At 43.8% G+C, this 26,695-nt stretch overlaps 1 protein-coding gene across 1 annotated transcript in view; it reads right to left on the bottom strand.

Moving 5' to 3' along the window:
* Positions 1–9,347, bottom strand: part of LOC128635693 (gastrula zinc finger protein XlCGF57.1-like) — a 222,333-nt gene extending 212,986 nt beyond the window's left edge. Inside the window, exon 1 of the mRNA XM_053688819.1 lies at positions 9,261–9,347. The gene's annotated coding sequence lies outside the window, so the exon portion shown is untranslated. The remainder of the gene's footprint in view (positions 1–9,260) is intronic.
* Between the last annotated feature and the right edge of the window lie 17,348 nt (positions 9,348–26,695).

Raw genomic sequence — 26,695 nt, forward strand, 5'->3', positions numbered from 1 at the left:
AATGGAGGCCTATATACAACCCCTATTCTAAAAACATTTTTATCTCCAATTTCCAAAGTCACCCAAATACTTTCCACCTCATCATTTGTTCCTACAATTTCAGTAACCTTTATATTTTCATTTACATACAAAGCAACTCCTCCACCTTTCTTTCCTACTCTGTTCTTTTTAAATAACCTGTATCCAGGTATGACTATGTCCCAGTCATGCAAATCATTGTACCATGTTTCTGTTATAGCTACTAAATCCAAGTTGTCCCTAGTCATTATTGAAATGAGTTCAGGTAATTTATTTCCTAAGCTGCGAGCATTTGTGCTCATGGCACGAAGATTTTTTCTACTAGAATTTCTAGAATCGTTACTTGGACTAACAGTTTTGGCATGCTGTGGGGGGCAGGTGGATATATTAATGCTACCCCCCTTTATTAGTTTAAATGATTTCTAATAAAGTATTTGAACTCCTCTCCCAGATACTCTGTTCCTTTAGCATCCAAATGCAAGCCATCTCTCCTAAATAACCTAGTATCTTTCCAAACAGAGCTATAATGGCCAATAAAACCAAATCCTCGTTCCCTGCACCACTTATCTAACCAAGAATTAAATGTTGTTATCCGCTCCATCTTTCCTGCTTCCTGGTCATACACAGGTAAAATAGCAGAAAATGGTAGAGTTGATGCCACAGTCTCTAAATGATTACCTAGGTCACAAAACTCTTTCTGAACAGCAGCAACATGATTACTAGCCAGATCATTTGTTCCTAAATGTACAATCACATCTAACTCACTTCCCTTTCCTGCTGCCTTAACAATTCTCAAAATACGATTCTTATCCCTGTGAGCAGTAGCTCCTGGAAGACATCTAACCTCCCTTGTTTCTCCTTTACTTTCACCTAAATACACATTCCTCAAAATAGAGTCACCCACTAACAGTCTTTTTCTCAAAAACACATCTGCAGTTCTTTCCTGTGTTATGTTGCCTGGAGAATCAGGTGCCAATAGATTTAAATTACCTGTTACAGCTTCAGAGGGCTCAGAAACAGCAATCTCCTCATCACAAGTATATTCGGCAAGAGCAGCATAGGAGTTTTGCAATGGCAGAGGTTGTGGGCAATGCTTCTGGTCTACTGTTCTAATTCTTCCAGAGCCTACAGTGATCCATCTGCCTCTCCTTGCTGATCTCTGGGGTAGAGGGGCTTCTTTCTGAGGCAGCTTTGTAGAGGTAACAGGTATGTTACTTACCTTAGCTGTCTTAAGGCTTTGGAAGGCAGCCTCACACTCTGGGGACCACAGGACCTGTCGGGGCCACCGTTTTCGGGTTAGTTCAGCCAGGGCACTGTAGTTGGGGAAAAACTTGCGGTAGTACCCTGCAGTCCCTAGGAAAGCTAAGACTTGGGTCTTGGGGGTTGGCCAGTTCGCGACTGCCTCAATCTTGGTCGGCTCCGGACGCTGCTTCCCGCAGCCTACATGTGTCCAAGGTACTGGACTAATTTTTTAGTGAACCAAACAAAATAAGAAGTTCTGAACATATCACTTAGCCCACCAGAATTTCGTAAACCTTCGCGGGTTTCTGGGTATCCATCTCTCCCCTAATCCCTCAACCCTCTTTAAGAAAAATTATGAGTCCCTGTTTAGTACCATATCAAGAGACCTCAATACCTGGGCAACTAAAACACTTTCATGGTGGGTAGGATACATTCTATTAAAATGACGATACTACCCAAGATTCTATACTTATTACAAGCTCTACCAATACACCTCCCCTCCTGGTTCTTAGCTCGGGTTCAAGGACAGTCAAATACCTATGTATGGGGTAAGATTAGATCTAGAGTAAACAGAAACACTTTATACAGGCCCACGAGCACGGGTGGGGTGGGACTGCCAAAAATAGACGAATATTATCATGCAGTGACTCTCCAGAGAATTTTAGACTGGCACGGTTCAACAACACACAAAGCATGGGTGACTATCGACTCCCATATCTTACAAGTCCCATTTGTAAGAGCGTTGTGTTGGGTCCCCTCTGATCTGAGACCAACGCAATGCAGACATTTAGATATACACAAACACCTTTTCAAAGTATGGGAGAAAATAAAAACCCTATACCCTTATATCTCCTCCATTAGATCTCCACTATTCCCTATAGTTCTCAACACAGAGATGGTGGGGGGTTTGGATAAAGGATTTAGAAGACTTAAGGAATGGGGATATACAATTCCACTGTGTAGATTCATAGAAGGGAAATTACTGGATAGACACAGGCTAGGGACTATTGCTGGCGGAAGGTTTACACATTGGCTTAAACACGCACAGCTTCAGCATTTCCTACAAACATCACCCCACAGGGAGGAGTTTCTTCGCTCACTGACCCCTTTTGAAAGATTATGTGATAGAGAAACGATAATCCAGAACCTCTGATCATTATCTCGCCGACTTTTATTAGAACCTCAAAACACCACATTACCAAATTTCACAATAACATGGGCTCACGACCTTCACACTGATATTAACAATGAAGCCTGGCACACTATATTCCAAAGAACAAAAAGATCTACTTCCCCACAAATACTTGAAATGAATTACAAGCTTTTGTCTTGTTGGTACCTAACCCCGACCAGACTGAACACTATATACCCCGACTCCTCACGAATGTGCCGGAGAGGCTGTGGCGATCAGGGAAGCCTACTACATATGTGGTGGGATTGCCCCATAATAAAAAGATTATGGAAGGAAGTGGAAACACACCTTCAAAGACTAGTGGGAGACACATTTCGGCTAACATCCAGAATAGCATTACTAAATGACACTACCCACATCACATGTAAGTTGAGATCCCTGGTAATACAAATAGGATTGAATGGGGAGCGATCCTTAATAGATAGGGCATGGAAGACATAATTTTCCCCAACTAAGGAGATGTGGATTGAAAGAACAACTGAACTCATAGGTTTAGAGGAGTATGGGTTTACAAAACGGAAAAGGCTCCCTTCTTTTTGGATGCTAAATTCTTGTGGGAAAATATACACCTGCCACCTTAACACACAACACAATAATAAGACTCCCATAGGTATTAAGATCGCGGAGGTTGATTTGCTCCTTCCCCCCCGGCTCGAGGACCCAGGTTGACCCAGAAGAGACCCGTTGACAATTGAGTGAGTTAGTTCGTATGAGATAATAGGTAAGACCGACAGTCCTTGTGGCTTTGAGTAATGTAATAACCATATGTGACGTGTGTTAACTATGGAACACTGAGTTAGTTTGTAGAGTAGTAGTTAAGTTGGTTTTGTAATTCCTGCCGAACAGTATAAATACACATAAGCGCAGACATATTTAATGTACAATGACTGTTTGATACCTTATGTAAAATGAAAACAAAATAAATAAAAAAAATTAGCTGGGTAGCTTTGTCAAGGGTAATTAAGTGGCAGCCTGTGAACCAAGAGTCCAAGGACTGGGTGAACCGGTGGGTCCACTCCATGACCGGCTGCCCCTCTAGCCTCTTTAGTTCCCAGAAACTTCAGTCGGTGAGCCTCCGGCATGAGACCATAGCGGGCAAGGATGTGCTCCTTCACCCGGTCATAGTTCTTTTGGCCCCCTGGGGGAACAGTGTTGAAAGCCTCCAGGGCCCGTCGGACAGCTTTCCGAGCAGGAGGCGGACTCTGTCTGCATTGGCAACACCCTGCAACTCACACTGGGTCTCGAACATTTGGAGGTAGCTGTCAATCTCCTCTTCATTGTCTTTGAAGGCTCGAAAAGCCTCGTGGGATAGTTTATTCGGTCAGGGAGGTGGATCCAGGGGTCCGGCACGGCTCCCCCCATAGACTTTTGGATCTCCAACATCCGCACCCGAGTGGCATCTGCAATTATCCGAGTGATAACCTCCTGAGGTGGGGCAGTCCCATAGAGGTCTAGCCACCACTGAATCTCTCTCTGGAGATCGGACATTGCGGTCTCCCTGGTTGATGCCTAGCTGGGCTGTTCGCTGTCCCGGCTGCTACCGGCCTTACTAGCCTGATCGCCTTCCATGACTTTGGCTATGATTGCCACCTTGGATTTGTTGGAAGCCCGGGGGAAAGTTGCCGGGAACAAGTCTTTCAGTGTACTCTTCCTGAGCCCAGCGTACTGCTGCTCCATCCGAAGAGGGCATCAGTTGGTGATTTGGATGTTCCAGGTAGACAGAAGCATCCCACCGCTGCCAACCAATGTGACGGATACTGGCTGCCCCAACTGGGTAGCTCCGCCAAAGGGTCCTTCCTATACCTGGAACATGCCGCTATGTAGCGGAGAAAGTTATAATAGCGGAGCCCACCCAAATGACTAGACAGACTAGTATTCAGGTGAAACACAAATAACAACTCTATTGTGGAAACACACTGTTTTTATACACAAACTGATCAAGGATAAAGAGCCTTATCGGATCCCCAGATCTCCCGCCATACCCGCCCCATCAGACAGGCTGACGCCCCCCATAGTGTCCATTGTCCCATAGAATCCCAACGGTACAGTGGTGGCTATTCCAGGGTGAACCCGGGGGAGTGCAGCACTTCCAGGGTGTCTCTGTCACCAGATGCTACAGTCCAAAAAAACGACGTGATCCATGGCTGGGGGCCAGAGCTACGGTGATCAAAAGTACACCAGAATGGCCAAAGGGAAATAGGAGTTGTAGGGGGGTCCGGAACCCCCAGTTCCCAAGGGAGCTCTCCTCCGGCAATCACCCCCACCTCTTGCCCTCCCTAGGGAGTACCCATCCCCAAAACAGCGGAGCTCTGGGGTGAAGGATCGCTGAAGCGACCGGGTGTAAATGTCAGCGGGTATGCGGGGAGGCGCGGCTGGCCAGTAGTTCCAGGAGCCCGGCCAGCTGGAAAGGGGTTAGGCGGTCAGAGATCAGCTCTTCCGGGAGGATGTAAAGCACACAAAATAAACAAAACCAAGCGTCTGGGAGAACATGAAAGCTCTCCAAAGTCCAAATCCAGTGAGAAAAGGGGAGGGGCTAGGTAGTTGGGGTGTGGAGGTTCAACCTTGGCAGCCTGGTATCTGTGACATGTGACAATGTAGGTACAGTATGTGTGTGTGGTAATGTATGCATCTGACAATGTAGGTATGCGTGTGTGCGGTAATGTATGCATGGCAATGTAGGTATGCGGTAATGTATGCATGTGAAATCTAGCTGTGTGTGTATAAACGTAAGTGAGGGGGAATCAGCGCATGCATAATAGAAGTGAGAATTCCTGACCACATACAGAGCTATACTGTTGTTACAGGGTCACACACACAGAGCTATACTACTGTCACAGGGTCACACACACACAGAGCTATACTGCTGTCACAGGGTCACACACACACACACAGAGCTATACTGCTGTCACAGTATCACACACACAGAGCTATACTGCTGTCACAGGGTCACACACACACAGAGCTATACTGCTGTCACAGGGTCACACACACACAGAGCTATACTGCTGTCACAGGGTCACACACACACAGAGCTATACTGCTGTCACAGGGTCACACACACACAGAGCTATACTACTGTCACAGGGTCACACACACACAGAGCTATACTACTGTCACAGGGTCACACACACACAGAGCTATACTACTGTCACAGGGTCACACACACAGAGCTATACTGCTGTCACAGGGTCACACACAGAGCTATACTGCTGTCACAGGGTCACACACACACACAGAGCTATACTGCTATCACAGGGTCACACACAGAGCTATACTGCTGTCACAGGGTCACACACACACACAGAGCTATACTGCTGTCACAGGGTCACACACAGAGCTATACTGCTGTCACAGGGTCACACACACAAACACACACAGAGCTATACTGCTGTCACAGGGTCACACACACAGAACTATACTGCTGTCACAGGGTCACACACACAGAACTATACTGCTGTCACAGGGTCACACACACACACAGAGCTATACTGCTGTCACAGGGTCACACACACACAGAGCTATACTGCTGTCACAGGGTCACACACACACACACAGCTATACTGCTGTCACAGGGTCACACACACACAGAGCTATACTGCTGTCACAGGGTCACACACACACACAGAGCTATACTGCTGTCACAGGGTCACACACACACACAGAGCTATACTGCTGTCACAGGGTCACACACACACACACACAGCTATACTGCTGTCACAGGGTCACACACACACAGAGCTATACTGCTGTCACAGGGTCACACACACACAGAGCTATACTGCTGTCACAGGGTCACACACACACAGAGCTATACTGCTGTCACAGGGTCACACACAGGTCAGAGATCAGCTCTTCCGGGAGGATGTAAAGCACACAAAATAAACAAAACCAAGCGTCTGGGAGAACATGAAAGCTCTCCAAAGTCCAAATCCAGTGAGAAAAGGTGAGGGGCTAGGTAGTTGGGGTGTGGAGGTTCAACCTTGGCAGCCTGGTATCTGTGACATGTGACAATGTAGGTACAGTATGTGTGTGTGGTAATGTATGCATCTGACAATGTAGGTATGCGTGTGTGCGGTAATGTATGCATGGCAATGTAGGTATGCGTGTGTGCGGTAATGTATGCATGGCAATGTAGGTATGCGTGTGTGCGGTAATGTATGCATGGCAATGTAGGTATGCGGTAATGTATGCATGTGAAATCTAGCTGTGTGTGTATAAACGTAAGTGAGGGGGAATCAGCGCATGCATAATAGAAGTGAGAATTCCTGACCACATACAGAGCTATACTGTTGTTACAGGGTCACACACACACAGAGCTATACTGCTGTCACAGGGTCACACACACACACACACAGAGCTATACTGCTGTCACAGTATCACACACACAGAGCTATACTGCTGTCACAGTATCACACACACAGAGCTATACTGCTGTCACAGTATCACACACACAGAGCTATACTGCTGTCACAGTATCACACACACAGAGCTATACTGCTGTCACAGGGTCACACACACACAGAGCTATACTGCTGTCACAGGGTCACACACACACAGAGCTATACTGCTGTCACAGGGTCACACACACACACAGAGCTATACTGCTGTCACAGGGTCACACACACACACAGAGCTATACTGCTGTCACAGGGTCACACACACACACAGAGCTATACTGCTGTCACAGGGTCACACACACACACACAGAGCTATACTGCTGTCACAGGGTCACACACACACACACAGAGCTATACTACTGTCACAGGGTCACACACACACAGAGCTATACTGCTGTCACAGGGTCACACACACACACACAGAGCTATACTGCTGTCACAGGGTCACACACACACAGAGCTATACTGCTGTCACAGTATCACACACACAGAGCTATACTGCTGTCACAGGGTCACACACACAGAGCTATACTGCTGTCACAGGGTCACACACACACAGAGCTATACTGCTGTCACAGGGTCACACACACACAGAGCTATACTACTGTCACAGGGTCACACACACACAGAGCTATACTACTGTCACAGGGTCACACACACACAGAGCTATACTACTGTCACAGGGTCACACACACACAGAGCTATACTACTGTCACAGGGTCACACACACACAGAGCTATACTACTGTCACAGGGTCACACACACAGAGCTATACTGCTGTCACAGGGTCACACACAGAGCTATACTGCTGTCACAGGGTCACACACAGAGCTATACTGCTGTCACAGGGTCACACACACACACAGAGCTATACTGCTGTCACAGGGTCACACACAGAGCTATACTGCTGTCACAGGGTCACACACACAAACACACACAGAGCTATACTGCTGTCACAGGGTCACACACACAGAACTATACTGCTGTCACAGGGTCACACACACACACAGAGCTATACTGCTGTCACAGGGTCACACACACACACAGAGCTATACTGCTGTCACAGGGTCACACACACACAGAGCTATACTGCTGTCACAGGGTCACACACACACACAGCTATACTGCTGTCACAGGGTCACACACACACAGAGCTATACTGCTGTCACAGGGTCACACACACACAGAGCTATACTGCTGTCACAGGGTCACACACACACAGAGCTATACTGCTGTCACAGGGTCACACACACACAGAGCTATACTGCTGTCACAGGGTCACACACACACAGAGCTATACTGCTGTCACAGGGTCACACACACACAGAGCTATACTGCTGTCACAGGGTCACACACACAGAGCTATACTGCTGTCACAGGGTCACACACACACACAGCTATACTGCTGTCACAGGGTCACACACACACACACAGCTATACTGCTGTCACAGGGTCACACACACACAGAGCTATACTGCTGTCACAGGGTCACACACAGCTATACTGCTGTCGCAGGGTCACACACACAGCTATACTGCTGTTGCAGGGTCACACACAGATCTATATACTGCTGTTGCAGGATCACACACAGATCTATATACTGCTGTTGCAGGATCACACACAGATCTATATACTGCTGTTGCAGGGTCACACACAGATCTATATACTGCTGTTGCAGGGTCACACACAGATCTATATACTGCTGTTGCAGGATCACACACAGATCTATATACTGCTGTTGCAGGGTCACACACAGATCTATATACTGCTGTTGCAGGGTCACACACAGATCTATATACTGCTGTTGCAGGGTCACACACAGATCTATATACTGCTGTTGCAGGGTCACACACAGATCTATATACTGCTGTTGCAGGATCACACACAGATCTATATACTGCTGTTGCAGGATCACACACAGATCTATATACTGCTGTTGCAGGGTCACACACAGATCTATATACTGCTGTTGCAGGGTCACACACAGATCTATATACTGCTGTTGCAGGGTCACACACAGATCTATATACTGCTGTTGCAGGATCACACGCAGATCTATATACTGCTGTTGCAGGATCACACACATCTATATACTGCTGTTGCAGGATCACACACAGATCTATATACTGCTGTCGCAGGGTCACACACAGATCTATATACTGCTGTTGCAGGGTCACACACAGATCTATATACTGCTGTTGCAGGGTCACACACATATCTATACTGCTGTTGCAGGGTCACATACGTGTATATTGCTGTATCTGGGTCACACACAACCCTGAATATAAATGCATGTGCATAACATCACCCTATTATCCCCTGAATATAAATGCATGTGCATAACATCACCCTATTATTCTTATTATATAATAGTAAGTCATTTAACATGGGAGCTAATATCCCAGACTTACCGCTACGACAGCTACGCTCAGTCTCAGCCCGGGAAACATTATCCAGGCGGATTCCCTTCCGGACTCTTTGTCCCTTTGTTACCAGGGACAGGAAGTGAACAGATTTCCCAGAGAGAAAAATGAATGGACACTGGCGCCATGTTGGATACCAAAAGGGCGGAAACGCTTCAAATGAACTGTGAGGCTACATCGCCATCTTTGTTAAGGTTAAGAATAGATATAGCACTAGGCGCTAGCGGTGACACTGGCAACACGACCCTATTGGTTGTCCAGCTAGTGACTTCACGGAGAACGAGCCAATCAGATATAGAAGTAACGCCTATTTCCTATTTATTATCTGATTGGTCGGTAGTCCGTTTGCTTTGATTTGATTTACATTCCATCCCACAATCAATCTGCTCCATCATCGCTCTGTCTTGTAGTGCCTGCCCGCCTGCCTTCCGCTATGGGGGGTGCGCTAGGACTTATGGGGGTTACAGGGGGAGCTGATGGGGCTTATGTAAGTTACAGAGGGGGTACTTATGGGGGTTACAGGGGGAGCTGATGGGGCTTATGTAAGTTACAGAGGGGGTACTTATGGGGGTTACAGTGAGAGCTGATGGGGCTTATGTAGGTTACAGAGGGGGTACTTATGGGGGTTACAGGGGGAGCTGATGGGGCTTATGTAAGTTACAGAGGGGGTACTTATGGGGGGTTACAGGGGGAGCTGATGGGGCTTATGTAGGTTACAGAGGGGGTACTTATGGGGGGGTTACAGGGGGAGCTGATGGGGCTTATGTAAGTTACGGAGGGGCTACTTATGGGGGTTACAGGGAGAGCTGATGGGGCTTATGTAAGTTACGGAGGGGCTACTTATGGGGGTTACAGGGAGAGCTGATGGGGCTTATGTAAGTTACAGAGGGGGTACTTATGGGGGTTACAGGGGGAGCTGATGGGGCTTATGTAGGTTACAGAGGGGCTACTTATGGGGGGTTACAGTGAGAGCTGATGGGGCTTATGTAGGTTACAGAGGGGGTACTTATGGGGGTTACAGGGAGAGCTGATGGGGCTTATGTAGGTTACAGAGGGGCTACTTATAGGGGTTACAGTGAGAGCTGATGGGGCTTATGTAAGTTACAGAGGGGCTACTTATAGGGGTTACAGTGAGAGCTGATGGGGCTTATGTAAGTTACAGAGGGGTACTTATGGGGGTTACAGTGAGAGCTGATGAGGCTTATGTAGGTTACAGAGGGGGTACTTATGGGGGTTACAGGGGGAGCTGATGGGACTTATGTAGGTTACAGAGGGGCTACTTATGGGGGTTACAGGGGGAGCTGATGAGGCTTATGTAGGTTACAGAGGGGGTAATTATGGGGGTTACAGTGAGAGCTGATTAGGCTTATGTAGGTTACAGAGGGGGTAATTATGGGGGTTACAGTGAGAGCTGATGGTGCTTATGTAGGTTACAGAGGGGTACTTATGGGGGTTACAGGGGGAGCTGATGGGGCTTATGTAGGTTACAGAGGGGGTACTTATGGGGGTTACAGGGGGAGCTGATGGGGCTTATGTAAGTTACAGGGGGAGCTGATGGGGCTTATGTAAGTTACAGAGGGGTACTTATGGGGGTTACAGGGGGAGCTGATGGGGCTTATGTAGGTTACAGAGGGGTACTTATGGGGGTTACAGGGGGAGCTGATGGTGCTTATGTAAGTTACAGAGGGGTACTTATGGGGGTTACAGGGGGAGCTGATGGGGCTTATGTAGGTTACAGAGGGGGCACTTATGGGGGTTACAGGGGGAGCTGATTGGGCTTATGTAAGTTACAGAGGGGTACTTATGAGGGTTACAGGGGGAGCTGATGAGGCTTATGTAGGTTACAGAGGGGGTAATTATGGGGGTTACAGTGAGAGATGATTAGGCTTATGTAGGTTACAGAGGGGGTAATTATGGGGGTTACAGTGAGAGCTGATGGTGCTTATGTAGGTTACAAAGGGGTACTTATGGGGGTTACAGGGGGAGCTGATGGGGCTTATGTAGGTTACAGAGGGATTATTTATGGGGGTTACAGGGGGAGCTGATGGGGCTTATGTAAGTTACAGAGGGGTACTTATGGGGGTTACAGGGGGAGCTGATGGGGCTTATGTAGGTTACAGAGGGGTACTTATGGGGGTTACAGGGGGAGCTGATGGTGCTTATGTAAGTTACAGAAGGGTACTTATGGGGGTTACAGGGGGAGCTGATGGTGCTTATGTAAGTTACAGAGGGGTACTTATGGGGGTTACAGGGGGAGCTGATGGGGCTTATGTAGGTTACAGAGGGGGCACTTATGGGGGTTACAGGGGGAGCTGATTGGGCTTATGTAAGTTACAGAGGGGCTACTTATGGGGGTTACAGTGAGAGCTAATGGGGCTTATGTAAGTTACAGAGGGGGTACTTATGGGGGTTACAGGGGGAGCTGATTGGGCTTATGTAGGTTACAGAGGGGGTACTTATGGGGGTTACAGGGGGAGCTGATGGGGCTTATGTAAGTTACAGAGGGGGTACTTATGGGGGTTACAGTGAGAGCTGATGGAGCTTATGTAAGTTACAGAGGGGGTACTTTTGGGGGTTACAGGGGGAGCTGATTGGGCTTATGTAGGTTACAGAGGGGGTACTTATGGGGGTTACAGGGGGAGCTGATGGGGCTTATGTAAGTTACAGAGGGGCTACTTATGGGGGTTACAGGGGGAGCTGATGGGGCTTATGTAGGTTACAGAGGGGGTACTTATGGGGGTTACAGTGAGAGCTGATGGGGCTTATGTAAGTTACAGAGGGGCTACTTATGGGGGTTACAGGGGGAGCTGATGGGGCTTATGTAGGTTACAGAGGGGCTACTTATGGGGGTTACAGGGGGAGCTGATGGGGCTTATGTAGGTTACAGAGGGGGTACTTATAGGGGTTGCAGTGAGAGCTGATGGGGCTTATGTAAGTTACAGAGGGGCTACTTATGGGGGTTACAGGGGGAGCTGATGGGGCTTGTGTAAGTTACACAGGGGGTACTTATGGGGGTTACAGTGAGAGCTGATGGGGCTTATGTAAGTTACAGAAGGGGTACTTATGGGGGTTACAGGGGGAGCTGATGGGGCTTATGTAAGTTACTGAGGGGCTTCTTATGAGGGTTACAGGGGGAGCTGATGGGGCTTATGTAAGTTACAGAGGGGGTGCTTATGGGGGTTACAGGGGGAACTGATGGGGCTTATGTAAGTTACAGAGGGGCTACTTATGGGGGTTACAGGGGGAGCTGATGGGGCTTATGTAGGTTACAGAGGGGCTACTTATGAGGGTTACAGGGGGAGCTGATGGGGCTTATGTAGGTTACAGAGGGGGTACTTATAGGGGTTACAGTGAGAGCTTATGGGGCTTATGTAAGTTACAGAGGGGTACTTATGGGGGTTACAGGGGGAGCTGATGGGGCTTATGTAGGTTACAGAGGGGCTACTTATGAGGGTTACAGGGGGAGCTGATGGGGCTTATGTTGGTTAAAGAGGGGGTACTTATAGGGGTTACAGTGAGAGCTGATGGGGCTTATGTAAGTTACAGAGGGGCTACTTATGGGGGTTACAGTGAGAGCTGATGGGGCTTATGTAGGTTACAGAGGGGGTACTTATGGGGGTTACAGTGAGAGCTGATGGGGCTTATGTAGGTTACAGAGGGGGTACTTATGGGGGTTACAGTGAGAGCTGATGGGGCTTATGTAAGTTACAGAGGGGTACTTATAGGGGTTACAGGGGGAGCTGATGGTGCTTATGTAGGTTACAGAGGGGTACTTATGGGGGTTACAGGGGGAGCTGATGGTGCTTATGTAGGTTACAGAGGGGCTGCTTATGGGGGTTACAGGGGGAGCTGATGGGGCTTATGTAGGTTACAGAGGGGGTACTTATGGGGGTTACAGGGGGAGCTGATGGTGCTTATGTAGGTTACAGAGGGGTACTTATGGGGGTTACAGGGGGAGCTGATGGGGCTTATGTAAGTTACAGAGGGGGTACTTATGGGGGGTTACAGGGAGAGCTGATGGGGCTTATGTAGGTTACAGAGGGGCTACTTATGGGGGTTACAGGGGGAGCTGATGGGGCTTATGTAGGTTACAGAGGGGTACTTATGGGGGTTACAGTGAGAGCTGATGGGGCTTATGTAAGTTACAGTGGGGCTACTTATGGGGGTTACAGGGGGAGCTGATGGGGCTTATGTAGGTTACAGAGGGGCTACTTATGGGGGTTACAGGGGGAGCTGATGGGGCTTATGTAGGTTACAGAGGGGGTACTTATGGGGGTTACAGGGGGAGCTGATGGGGCTTATGTAAGTTACACGGAGTACTTATGGGGGTTACAGTGAGAGCTGATGGGGCTTATGTAAGTTACACGGAGTACTTATGGGGGTTACAGTGAGAGCTGATGGGGCTTATGTAAGTTACACGGAGTACTTATGGGGGTTACAGTGAGAGCTGATGGGGCTTATGTAGGTTACAGAGGGGTACTTATGGGGGTTACAGTGAGAGCTGATGGGGCTTATGTAAGTTACAGAGGGGCTACTTATGGGGGTTACAGGGGGAGCTGATGGGGCTTATGTAGGTTACAGAGGGGCTACTTATGGGGGTTACAGGGGGAGCTGATGGGGCTTATGTACGTTACAGAGGGGGTACTTATGGGGGTTACAGGGGGAGCTGATGGGGCTTATGTAGGTTACAGAGGGGGTACTTATGGGGGTTACAGTGAGAGCTGATGGGGCTTATGTAGGTTACAGAGGGGGTACTTATGGGGGTTACAGTGAGAGCTGATGGGGCTTATGTAGGTTACAGAGGGGGTACTTATGGGGGTTACAGTGAGAGCTGATGGGGCTTATGTAAGTTACAGAGGGGTACTTATAGGGGTTACAGGGGGAGCTGATGGTGCTTATGTAGGTTACAGAGGGGGTACTTATGGGGGTTACAGGGGGAGCTGATGGTGCTTATGTAGGTTACAGAGGGGCTGCTTATGGGGGTTACAGGGGGAGCTGATGGGGCTTATGTAGGTTACAGAGGGGGTACTTATGGGGGTTACAGGGGGAGCTGATGGTGCTTATGTAGGTTACAGAGGGGTACTTATGGGGGTTACAGGGGGAGCTGATGGGGCTTATGTAAGTTACAGAGGGGGTACTTATGGGGGGTTACAGGGAGAGCTGATGGGGCTTATGTAGGTTACAGAGGGGCTACTTATGGGGGTTACAGGGGGAGCTGATGGGGCTTATGTAGGTTACAGAGGGGTACTTATGGGGGTTACAGTGAGAGCTGATGGGGCTTATGTAAGTTACAGTGGGGCTACTTATGGGGGTTACAGGGGGAGCTGATGGGGCTTATGTAGGTTACAGAGGGGCTACTTATGGGGGTTACAGGGGGAGCTGATGGGGCTTATGTAGGTTACAGAGGGGGGTACTTATGGGGGTTACAGGGGGAGCTGATGGGGCTTATGTAAGTTACACGGAGTACTTATGGGGGTTACAGTGAGAGCTGATGGGGCTTATGTAAGTTACACGGAGTACTTATGGGGGTTACAGTGAGAGCTGATGGGGCTTATGTAAGTTACACGGAGTACTTATGGGGGTTACAGTGAGAGCTGATGGGGCTTATGTAAGTTACACGGAGTACTTATGGGGGTTACAGTGAGAGCTGATGGGGCTTATGTAAGTTACACGGAGTACTTATGGGGGTTACAGTGAGAGCTGATGGGGCTTATGTAGGTTACAGAGGGGTACTTATGGGGGTTACAGTGAGAGCTGATGGGGCTTATGTAAGTTACAGAGGGGCTACTTATGGGGGTTACAGGGGGAGCTGATGGGGCTTATGTAGGTTACAGAGGGGCTACTTATGGGGGTTACAGGGGGAGCTGATGGGGCTTATGTACGTTACAGAGGGGGTACTTATGGGGGTTACAGGGGGAGCTGATGGGGCTTATGTAGGTTACAGAGGGGGTACTTATGGGGATTACAGGGGGAGCTGATGGGGCTTATGTAGGTTACAGAGGGGTACTTAGGGCTCCATTTATCATCGTTTGGAGAAATCCGACTTTCAGTTCTCCAAGAAGTTCTCCGCAGCTCGCCCTCTGTGAGGCGCACTTGTGCGCCAATATTTATCAAAAAACTGGTCGTATTATACCGCTTTTTTCCAAAGTCGAGATGCGGCGTGTTAATGATAAATCTCGACTATATTTACCATTCCATCATCGTAAAAAAACGCATATTTTTGGTATTTTCCTTTTTTATTACTGGATATAGCCATTCTTTTTATTAATGTTATATAATTGTTGTAATTTAATGTTATATAAACATTTATATTTGTAATATGAATTGAACAAATTTCTATATTATTATTATTCTTTTTGTGTTTTTTTTACAAACCACAACCTTTTACTACTATTCAACGTTATTTTTAACAGATGGCTTACATATTACAAAGTCTTTTTTTTTTGTTTATCTACTTAACACACCGCATGCAGACCTTTTTCTACTATTCAACGTTATTTTTAACACATGTCTTACTTATTACAAAGTCATGTGTTTTGGTTTCTCTACATTACACACCCCATACAGACCTTTTAGGCCTCCATTTATCATGATAAATGGAGCCCATACTATTATTCAACGTTATTTTAACACGTCTCACATATTACAAAGTCCTTATTTTTTGGTTTATCTACTTTAGACACCCCATACAGACCTTTTACTATTATTCTACATTATTTTAGCACATGTCTTACAAAGTCTTGTTTTTTTGTCTTTTGTTTAGCTATTTTAGACACCCCATGCAGACCTTTAACTAATATTCCTTTTGATTTTCAACACGTCTTTTATCTTTACCAACTAATTTGTTTTTCTCTACCTACTTTACATAACCCCTCTAGACATTTCAATACTATTCTTTTCAAATTAACGTCTTACATTGACCTAATCTTACCCTTTCATTGATAAGATGTTTCAATATATTACACAATAACGACAATTGTTTATATTTGTTAAATAATATATGCATTTATTCTGTATATAAAATAAAATAAAAAAAAATGTTGCTAGCACATTCATAAATTTTTTAATAACACATAAATGAAAAAGTTACATTTTTTCATATTTCAGCCTCATTTTCCTGACTGCTGAGTAACTGCTTATCAGTCCAGTTTCAGCTTTAAGCAGGACTTCAAGGAGCTCTTTTTTGCTTATTACAATTTTTCATCATCCGGAACAAAAAAATAAAAAATATATATATTTATATTAAACATATATTTTGATTCTTTTGAATAGCATTTATAGACATGAGAGTAAAAAAAATATCTGTCAATGGAATTACCAACAGCAATAACATATATTTATTCATAAATGCTATAACACTTACCCCAGTTATAATATTGAGGTGACTGAGAGTCTTCATCGTGCACCTCTAAGTTTCTTATATTTTGTTGAGTTTCTTCAAAAAACAAAATTTTGATTACAATGTATTGATAATGTAACTTTAAAATATATCTATCTTACACTATATTTTTCTCTCTATCTATGTTATCTTTCAATAAATTTTATTTCTATATTTAAATCTGTCTTTTTTTATCTATATACATATATCTATCTGTCGATATATATTAATATATCTATATATATATATATATATATAGATATATAAAAAAATATGTGTGTTTGTGTTTTTATATATATATATATATATATTGTGTATTTAAAAAAAATATATACACATATTAATAAAATTGATATATATATATATATATATATATATATATATATATATGTGTGTATATAAAATATATATATATATATATATGCATACATATCTATTGTTTTATATATATATATATATATATATATATATATAAATATAATGGTTTGTAGAATAGATATATCACCATTAAAAAATTAAAAAAAAAAATCACCTGATGTTCCTTGATGAACCTCATCTTCTTCATGGCCCTCCTCGTCCTCTTGTTCCAAATGTTCTTCATCTTGCCAACTATGCATAGTATCCTCAATTTCTGACTCTGTAGGCTCTACATGTCCTAAAATTTTTATTACAAATAAATTTATATTTATAAAATATATATGTTAAAGAAATGTCAAAGAATTTTTTTTTTAAATTACCTTCAATGTTATCCATATCTTCTTCTCCTTGCTCATCCATTGGATTATTATTTGGAGTGCTATTATCTATAGCATTATAAAAAAAGTTAAAAGATAAATTTACTTTAATACCTGGCTTTGAATTTTTTTTTTTTATCGAAATTACAGTTACATTTTTTATACCTGTGTCTTGAGTCCTATCTTTATCCATAAAAACTGTGGGCAATGGGTCTGATTCCCCTTCAGAACTAGAATTGGTATCAATGGGAAGAAGGTACCTTGGAGCTCTTCTTCTTTTGACTATTAAATCATATAAAATACAACATTTTTGAAAATATATTCTTAAAAATCCAAACACACAAAAACTTTGTCTGAAAATCCTATAAAAACTTGATTTATTCACACTTTATCTGCAGGCAATGGTAATCTTTTAATCCTATTATTGTTTAACTTGTTTATCTTATTGAAAATATTCCAATTAAAAACTATACATTTTTAAAAGTTAAGATTATATAATTAAACTATATTTATATCTATATTGCTTACATTTTTTAAGATAAGTCTTTATCAAAGTGCGCATTTTAGATTGCCTCCGGTACAAGTAGTTATATCTTTTCAGACATTGTTTCCTCGTTCGTTTTTGCCCAGAGACTCTCCTTACTCTTCGCACCATTTCACAGAGAATTCGGTTTCTTGTGTCCTGGTCCAAAGTGAAAATCCCTTTCCTTTTTTTTGGAAAATATTTATCCATAGTGTAAGAAATAATCAATAATTCTCCAATAGAGAACTTCTTGGATCGTGGCATTTTCTAAATATTATTCAATCTCTACTCACTGACGGGACTAATTTTGTTTTTTTAAATGCGCAATTTTGTAAGCTAATACCTATTTTTACAAATAGCACTCAATTTGGATACATATTTTGGAAAATATTATCAAAAATCGTATTTTAGTATACAACTTGATGTTTTTTTTTATCCATTTTAATAACAATGAAACATTGTATAGAACTGTGCCACAACAGCACTATTTTTTTGGCAACATTAACAAATGTTACATGTATCCGTTGATAAGGTGAAATAAAAGTAAAACAATGTAATGATATTTAAATTTAATATTGTTATTCATAACCAAATTATCTTTATTTACATATAAAATTGTTATTAAAAACAAAAATGGAAATCCAGGTATTCCATATGAAAAATAAACTGCGACATATATCTTTCCAGAACATCATACAGTATACGCCCATTTTCATCAACTACATTTAGATACTTTTTTGGAAACCGTTATAAAAGAAAACTTTATTTAGTTTGTATCAACACTTTAGTTATTTTTTGCGCTCTATTGTATCACATTTTTACAATGGCATCTTCCCAAGCTGGAAAGACCAAAAGCGGGAGAAGTATCATGTTCACTCATCGGCAAAATTGTATTTTGGTCGAAGCTGTTATCGAACACTACGATGAAATCATTGGGTACCAAGCCAGAACTGTAAACCCACAGAGAAAGAGAACAATTTGGACACAAATCAGTAGATCGGTTTCAGCTGAAGGAAGTTTTCCTAAGGATGTGCGGGCTTGTCGGAAGAGAGTAACTGATATTAGAAAAAACATAAAGAAAAAGGTTTGCAGGGAAAAGCAATCTGCCAAAGGAACCGGTGGAGGCCCTGGATATAGGGCCGAATTAACGGACTTTGAACAGATGCTTTATGCACGGATGGGTGATGCCGTTGTGGTTGGCCTGGATGTCCCAGCAGACACTATGGATTTTAGAGGTAAGTTAAATGTAAACGACACCCAAATTTTGTTGTTCATAATTTAAAAAAAGAGAATTAAAAATTATTGAAATCTATTATGTAATTATTTCGATTCAATAGATATTCCTTTATGGAAAGTATATGTAGATATGCTCACTATCTCTTTAATTTTGTAGATTTCTGCTATTGGATATTAAAATTGTGATTAGTTTACATTTTTATTTGGCAAATAAGGATTATGGAGAAAATGGAGGCATGAACTATAATAAAAGTAATCTAGTCATTGTTATAACTATCTAAATCTATCTAAATATTTGAAATTGTGTTTTTATCTATAATTATTGAAATTTAATACAAGTATATTTATATTATTTAGAGCAAGAAGATGAGGGACGTCAGGCAGAAGAGATTGATGCACAAGAGGATCAACCTTTGGAAAATGAATTCACCTCACAAGACCAAGAACCCTCCACATCCACAGTACAAAGAGAAGAAGGGGAGAGTAAGTTATTTGTAAAAAAAAAAAAATAGTTTTTATATATTTTAATAACAATTAACAACCAGATGAGCACTGTTGATAACTTGTGGTCTAATGTATATTTTGATTGTATAAATCGATGGTGTTGATATTCTAATATTATTTTTATGTTGTTGTAGGTGTTCGTGCTTTACTACAATCCATGCAGGACAATTCTATATTATTATTCGAGGGTAGGTTGTCTTCTAATTGTCATGTTAATTTTTTGTTTTTTTATGAATGTAACCTATTAATAATACATATTTTCCATGTCATACAGAAGATCAGGTTGAAATCAATTTGGAACCTCTGGTTGAGGATTCTGTATGTCCAGAAGATGAGGATGAGACTCAGTTGAGGGACAAACATCAGAGGGACCAACACCACCAAATCTAGAAACTCCTCAGAATATCATGGTCAATGACTCTGAAGAAGATGAAAGACCAGAAGAATTGATAAACCCAGAAGATGTCACAGGCAGGGGAAATGATATTCAAAACCTCACAGACATGGCATTGGGGTTCAGGAATGAGCAAAGTGCATTTTTAAAGAACTGATCAGATTACAAGAAGAAAGAAATGCAATTCTAAAAGCTGATTCAGAATTTAAGAGGGATTATTCCAAAAAGAAATTAGAAATTTTGAATCGAAGATTTCCTACCCAATAATTAATTATTAATATTTCTTGTTTTTGCACTTTAATGTTCAAATTGTTTTCATGTTGAAAAGTTAAACACTAGAATTTGGTTACAGTTTAAGTTATTTTTGAAAAAATGTTACATGCTTCAGTATTCAAGTATTTGTTATTACAATAAAAATGTTATTTAAAATACAAAAAAGAATTAAGGCTGTTTGTTTTTTCAAAAAAATTTTATTAAAAGAATAAAAACTAATTTTTTTTATTAACAAATAAACACAACTTTTTTTTTTCATCTGTCTGATTATATAACAGTAGTGAGGATTATTATTGGCCAATTTTTAAACAACTCCTGTGTTATCCGTGGTTTCTGTAATACAATGTTAAAAGATAATTAGAAATCCAGAAATATAATACTAATTCTTTGCCCCACCCAAAAAAAATACAATTACTTACATGAAAAATATCTCTCAATAATTTCCATACGATTTTGAACACCGGCCCTAGTAGTGTGCCTGTTTAATATTTGTTGGGGGACATAGATGTCATCTGGTTGATCCTCAAGACACAAATCATCTTCGTTAACTTGAGATATTGCAATATTATGTAACATGCAGCATACTAAAATAATGTCATTGCACTTCTCTGGTGAGTATTGCAAGTCTCCCCCTGACCTGTCCAACACACGAAATCTCATCTTCAACACACCGAAGGTTCTCTCTATAGCACTTCTTGTACTACGGTGTGACTCGTTGAATTTGATCTCTGCACGTGTATGGGGCGATGGTACTGGTGTCAGAAGCCAAGGCCTACACGGATAACCACTGTCACCTACAAATAAAAAAAATTAAAAGAATTATTACATTGGAATAACAATCTATATGCACTTTTAGCACTACAGAAATTAATGAAATAATAACATAAATGAAAAGATCATAAAATTAATTTTCACAAAAAAAAAGGTCTAAAGTGTATATACATCTAACTACAAATCTATGTCCTTCAAAGTTGAAAACCAAAATTAAACATAAAAACAATAACACCAAAAAATATAAAGTTAAACTCACCCAATAGCCAACCATGGGGCATGTCTCCACGTTCAAACGATGTAAATAATGCTGATTGTTTGAGGATATGGTAATCGTGTCAGGAACCTGGAAATCCTGAACGCACAGCCCAAATTTTTAGGTTGGCATCACAAACAGCCTGAACATTCAGTGAATGGAAGCTTTTTCTATTCCTGTATTGCTCCTCCCTTAAAGCTGGTGGTCTTAAAGCTATGTGGGTGCAATCAATTGCACCAAGAACATTAGGCATACCAGCTACTTGATAAAAAAGATGCCTTAACTGTGTGCCATTCTTGCACATTCCTGGGTACAAAAATAAACTTCTTCAGATGTTTCAAAACTGCTTTTAAAACAATTCTTAGATGCCTGCAAAATGAAGGCTGGCTAATGCCCACCACAGCACTAGAGACTGCCTGAAATGAACCAGTTGACAAGAAATGCAAAACTGCTAATAATTTTAAAAGTCCAGGTATCGCCCTTGTTCTTCTTGTCCTAGGGTCTATGTCATTTTGGATCAGAGAGTAAAGATTTATAATACTCTCCCTATTTATACGAAATCTTTGCTTTATCTCCTTATCAGACAATGCCTGTAGTCCACACCGGGGTAAAAAAACTCTAGGCACTCTTTGGCGTCTGCGTATGGGCATATTACCATCAGCAAGACGATTTTCACGGGCCCTTGCCAAAGAAATAGCAGACAACAGCAGAAAATATTCCATCTTCTCTCTCACAAAAAATGAAGTAAATGAAATGTTCTCCTCAGTGGGATATGGAGAACTTTGGAGGGCGTAATTGTAGGAGAATATTAGGTTCTCCCATGGCGCAAAATAGTGCTAAATATGAAATTTGGCGATCTGTTAGTCGATTTTGATGAAAATACGACCGAAAAAAGCGCTGTTTAAAGCTTCAATCGGCGCACATGTGCGCCTTGGCGAGATAGAATAGAGTGGTCGGATTTTCGGGTCGAAAATAAGTTTTTTTTGGGTCGTATTTTGTTTTAATACATAGGAGAGAATTTACGCCGGCGTATTTATAGGCGTAAATGTAGGAGAATTGCAATGATAAATGGAGCCCATGGGGGTTACAGGGGGAGCTGATGGGGCTTATGTAGGTTACAGAGGGGTACTTATGGGGGTTACAGTGAGAGCTGATGGGGCTTATGTAAGTTACAGAGGGGCTACTTATGGGGGTTACAGTGAGAGCTGATGGGGCTTATGTAAGTTACAGAGGGGGCACTTATGGGGGTTACAGGGGGAGCTGATGGGCTTATGTAAGTTACAGAGTGGCTACTTATGGGGGTTACAGGGGGAGCTGATGGGGCTTATGTAAGTTACAGAGGGGGGTACTTATGGGGGTTACAGGGGGAGCTGATGGGGCTTATGTAAGTTACAGAGTGGCTACTTATGGGGGTTACAGGGGGAGCTGATGGGGCTTATGTAAGTTACAGAGGGGCTACTTATGGGGGTTACAGTGAGAGCTGATGGAGCTTATGTAAGTTACAGAGGGTGGGTACTTTTGGGGGTTACAGGGGAGCTGATTGGGCTTATGTAGGTTACAGAGGGGGTACTTATGGGGGTTACAGGGGGAGCTGATGGGGGTTATGTAAGTTACAGAGGGGCTACTTATGGGGGTTACAGGGGGAGCTGATGGGGCTTATGTAGGTTACAGAGGGGGTACTTATGGGGGTTACAGTGAGAGCTGATAAGGCTTATGTAAGTTACAGAGGGGCTACTTATGGGGGTTACAGGGGGAGCTGATGGGGCTTATGTAGGTTACAGAGGGGCTACTTATGGGGGTTACAGGGGGAGCTGATGGGGCTTATGTAGGTTACAGAGGGGGTACTTATAGGGGTTACAGTGAGAGCTGATGGGGCTTATGTAAGTTACAGAGGGGCTACTATGGGGGGCTACAGGGGGAGCTGATGGGGCTTATGTAAGTTACAGAGGGGTACTTATGGGGGTTACAGGGGGAACTGATGGGGCTTATGTAGGTTACAGAGGGGCTACTTATGGGGGTTACAGGGAGAGCTGATGGGGCTTATGTAGGTTACAGAGGGGCTACTTATGAGGGTTACAGGGGGAGCTGATGGTGCTTATGTAGGTTACAGAGGGGCTACTTATGAGGGTTACAGGGGGAGCTGATGGGGCTTATGTAAGTTACAGAGGGGCTACTTATGAGGGTTACAGGGGGAGCTGATGGGGCTTATGTAAGTTACAGAGGGGCTACTTATGAGGGTTACAGGGGGAGCTGATGGGGCTTATGTAGGTTACAGAGGGGGTACTTATAGGGGTTACAGGGGGAGCTGATTGGGCTTATGTAGGTTACAGAGGGGTACTTATAGGGGTTACAGTGAGAGCTGATGGGGCTTATGTAGGTTACAGAGGGGTACTTATGGGGGTTACAGGGGGAGCTGATGGTGCTTATGTAGGTTACAGAGGGGTACTTATGGGGGTTACAGGGGGAGCTGATGGGGCTTATGTAGGTTACAGAGGGGGCTATTTATGGGGGGTTACAGGGGAGCTGATAGGGCGTATGTATGTTACAGAGGGGGTATTTATGGGGGGTTACAGGGGGAGCTGATGGGGCTTATGTAAGTTACAGAGGGGCTACTTATGAGGGTTACAGGGGGAGCTGATGGGGCTTATGTAGGTTACAGAGGGGGGTACTTATGGGGGTTACAGGGGGAGCTGATGGGGCTTATGTAAGTTACAGAGGGGGTACTTATGGGGGTTACAGTGAGAACTGATGGGGCTTATGTAAGTTACAGAGGGAGTACTTATGGGGGTTACAGGGGGAGCTGATGGGCTTATGTAAGTTACACAGGGAAGTACTTATGGGGGTTACAGTGAGAGCTGATGGGGCTTATGTAGGTTACAGAGGGGTACTTATGGGGGTTACATTGAGAGCTGATGGGGCTTATGTAAGTTACAGAGGGGCTACTTATGGGGGTTTACAGGGGGAGCTGATGGGGCTTATGTAGGTTACAGAGGGGTACTTATGGGGGTTACAGGGGGGAGCTGATGGGCTTATGTAGGTTACAGAGGGGTACTTATGGGGGTTACAGGGGGAGCTGATGGGGCTTATGTAGGTTACAAAGGGGTACTTATGGGGGTTACAGTGAGAGCTAATGGGGCTTATGTAAGTTACAGAGGGGCTACTTATGGGGGTTACAGTGAGAGCTGATGGGGCTTATGTAAGTTTACAGAGGGGGGCACTTATGGGGGTTACAGGGGGAGCTGATGGGGCTTATGTAAGTTACAGAGGGGGTACTTATGGGGGTATACAGGGGGAGCTGATGGGGCTTATGTAAGTTACAGAGGGGCTACTTATGGGGGTTACAGTGAGAGCTGATGGAGCTTATGTAAGTTACAGAGGGGGTACTTTTGGGGGTTACAGGGGGAGCTGATTGGGCTTATGTAGGTTACAGAGGGGCTACTTATGAGGGTTACAGGGGGAGCTGATGGGGCTTATGTAGGTTACAGAGGGGGTACTTATGGGGGTTACAGTGAGAGCTGATGGGCTTATGTAAGTTACAGAGGGGCTACTTATGGGGGTTACAGGGGGAGCTGATGGGGCTTATGTAGGTTACAGAGGGGTACTTATGGGGGTTACAGGGAGAGCTGATAGGGCTTATGTAGGTTACACAGGGGGTACTTATGGGGGTTACAGGGGGAGCTGATGGGGCTTATGTAAGTTACAGAGGGGCTACTTATGGGGGTTACAGGGGGAGCTGATGGGGCTTATGTAGGTTACAGAGGGAATACTTATGGGGGTTACAGGGAGAGCTGATGGGGCTTATGTAAGTTACAGAGGGGCTACTTATGGGGGTTACAGTGAGAGCTGATGGGGCTTATGTAAGTTACAGAGGGGGCACTTATGGGGGTTACAGGGGGAGCTGATGGGGCTTATGTATGTTACAGAGGGGTTACTTATGGGGGGTTACAGGGGGTGCTGATGGGGCTTATGTAAGTTACTGAGGGGCTACTTATGGGGGTTACAGGGGGAGCTGATGGGGCTTATAGAGGTTATAGAAGGAGGGCTTATGGGGTTTACAGAGGGCTAATGGGACTTATGTAGGTTACAGAGGGGGTGCCTATGAGGGTTACAGTGGGAGCTGATGGGGTTTATGTAGATTACAGAGGGGGCTTATGTAGGTTACGTGTCCTTAATTGTTAGTACACCAGTAGCTAATGGTCTCACACATGTCCCTTATGTTAGTACACCCAGTAGCTAATGGTCTCACACATGTCCTTATGTTAGTACACCAGTAGCTAATGGTCTCACACATGTCCTTATATTAGTACACCAGTACCTAATGGTCTCACACATGTCCTTATGTTAGTACACCAGTAGCTAATGGTCTCACACATGTCCTTATGTTAGTACACCAGTAGCTAATGGTCTCACACATGTCCTTATATTAGTACACCAGTACCTAATGGTCTCACACACGTCCTTATGTTAGTACACCAAATAGCTAATGTCTCACGCACGTCTATTGTTAGTACACCAGTAGCTAATGGTCTCACGCACGTCCTTATGTTAGTACACCAGTACCTAATGGTCTCACGCAGGTCCTTATATTAGTACACCAGTAGCTAATGGTCTCACGCATGTCCTTATGTTGGTACACCAGTACCTAATGGTCTTACGCAGGTCCTTATATTAGTACACCAATAGCTAATGGTCTCACACATATCGTTATGTTAGTACACCAGTACCTAATGGTCTCACGCATGTCCTTATATTAGTACATCAGTAGCTAATGGTCTCACGCATGTCCTTATGTTAGTACACCAGTACCTAATGGTCTCACGCAGGTCCTCATGCTAGTACACCAGTACCTAATGGTCTCACGCATGTCCTTATGTTAGTACACCAGTACCTAATGGTCTCACGCAGGTCCTCATGCTAGTACACCAGTAGCTAATGGTCTCACGCATGTCCTCATGCTAGTACACCAGTAGCTAATGGTCTCACACATGTCCTTATGTTAGTACACCAGTAGCTAATGGTCTCACACATGTCCTTATGTTAGTACACCAGTAGCTAATGGTCTCACACAGGTCCTTATGTTAGTACACCAGTAGCTAATGGTCTCACACATGTCCTTATGTTAGTACACCAGTAGCTAATGGTCTCACACATGTCCTTATGTTAGTACACCAATATCTAATGGTCTCACACATGTCCTTATGTTAGTACACCACTAGCTAATGGTCTCACATAGGTCCTTATGTTAGTACACCAGTAGCTAATGGTCTCACACATGTCCTTATGTTAGTACACCAGTACCTTATGGTCTCACACATGCCCTTATGTTAGTACACCAGTAGCTAATGGTCTCACGC

The sequence above is a fragment of the Bombina bombina genome, chromosome 7 (assembly GCF_027579735.1).
Source record: "Bombina bombina isolate aBomBom1 chromosome 7, aBomBom1.pri, whole genome shotgun sequence".
Lineage (NCBI taxonomy): Eukaryota > Metazoa > Chordata > Amphibia > Anura > Bombinatoridae > Bombina > Bombina bombina.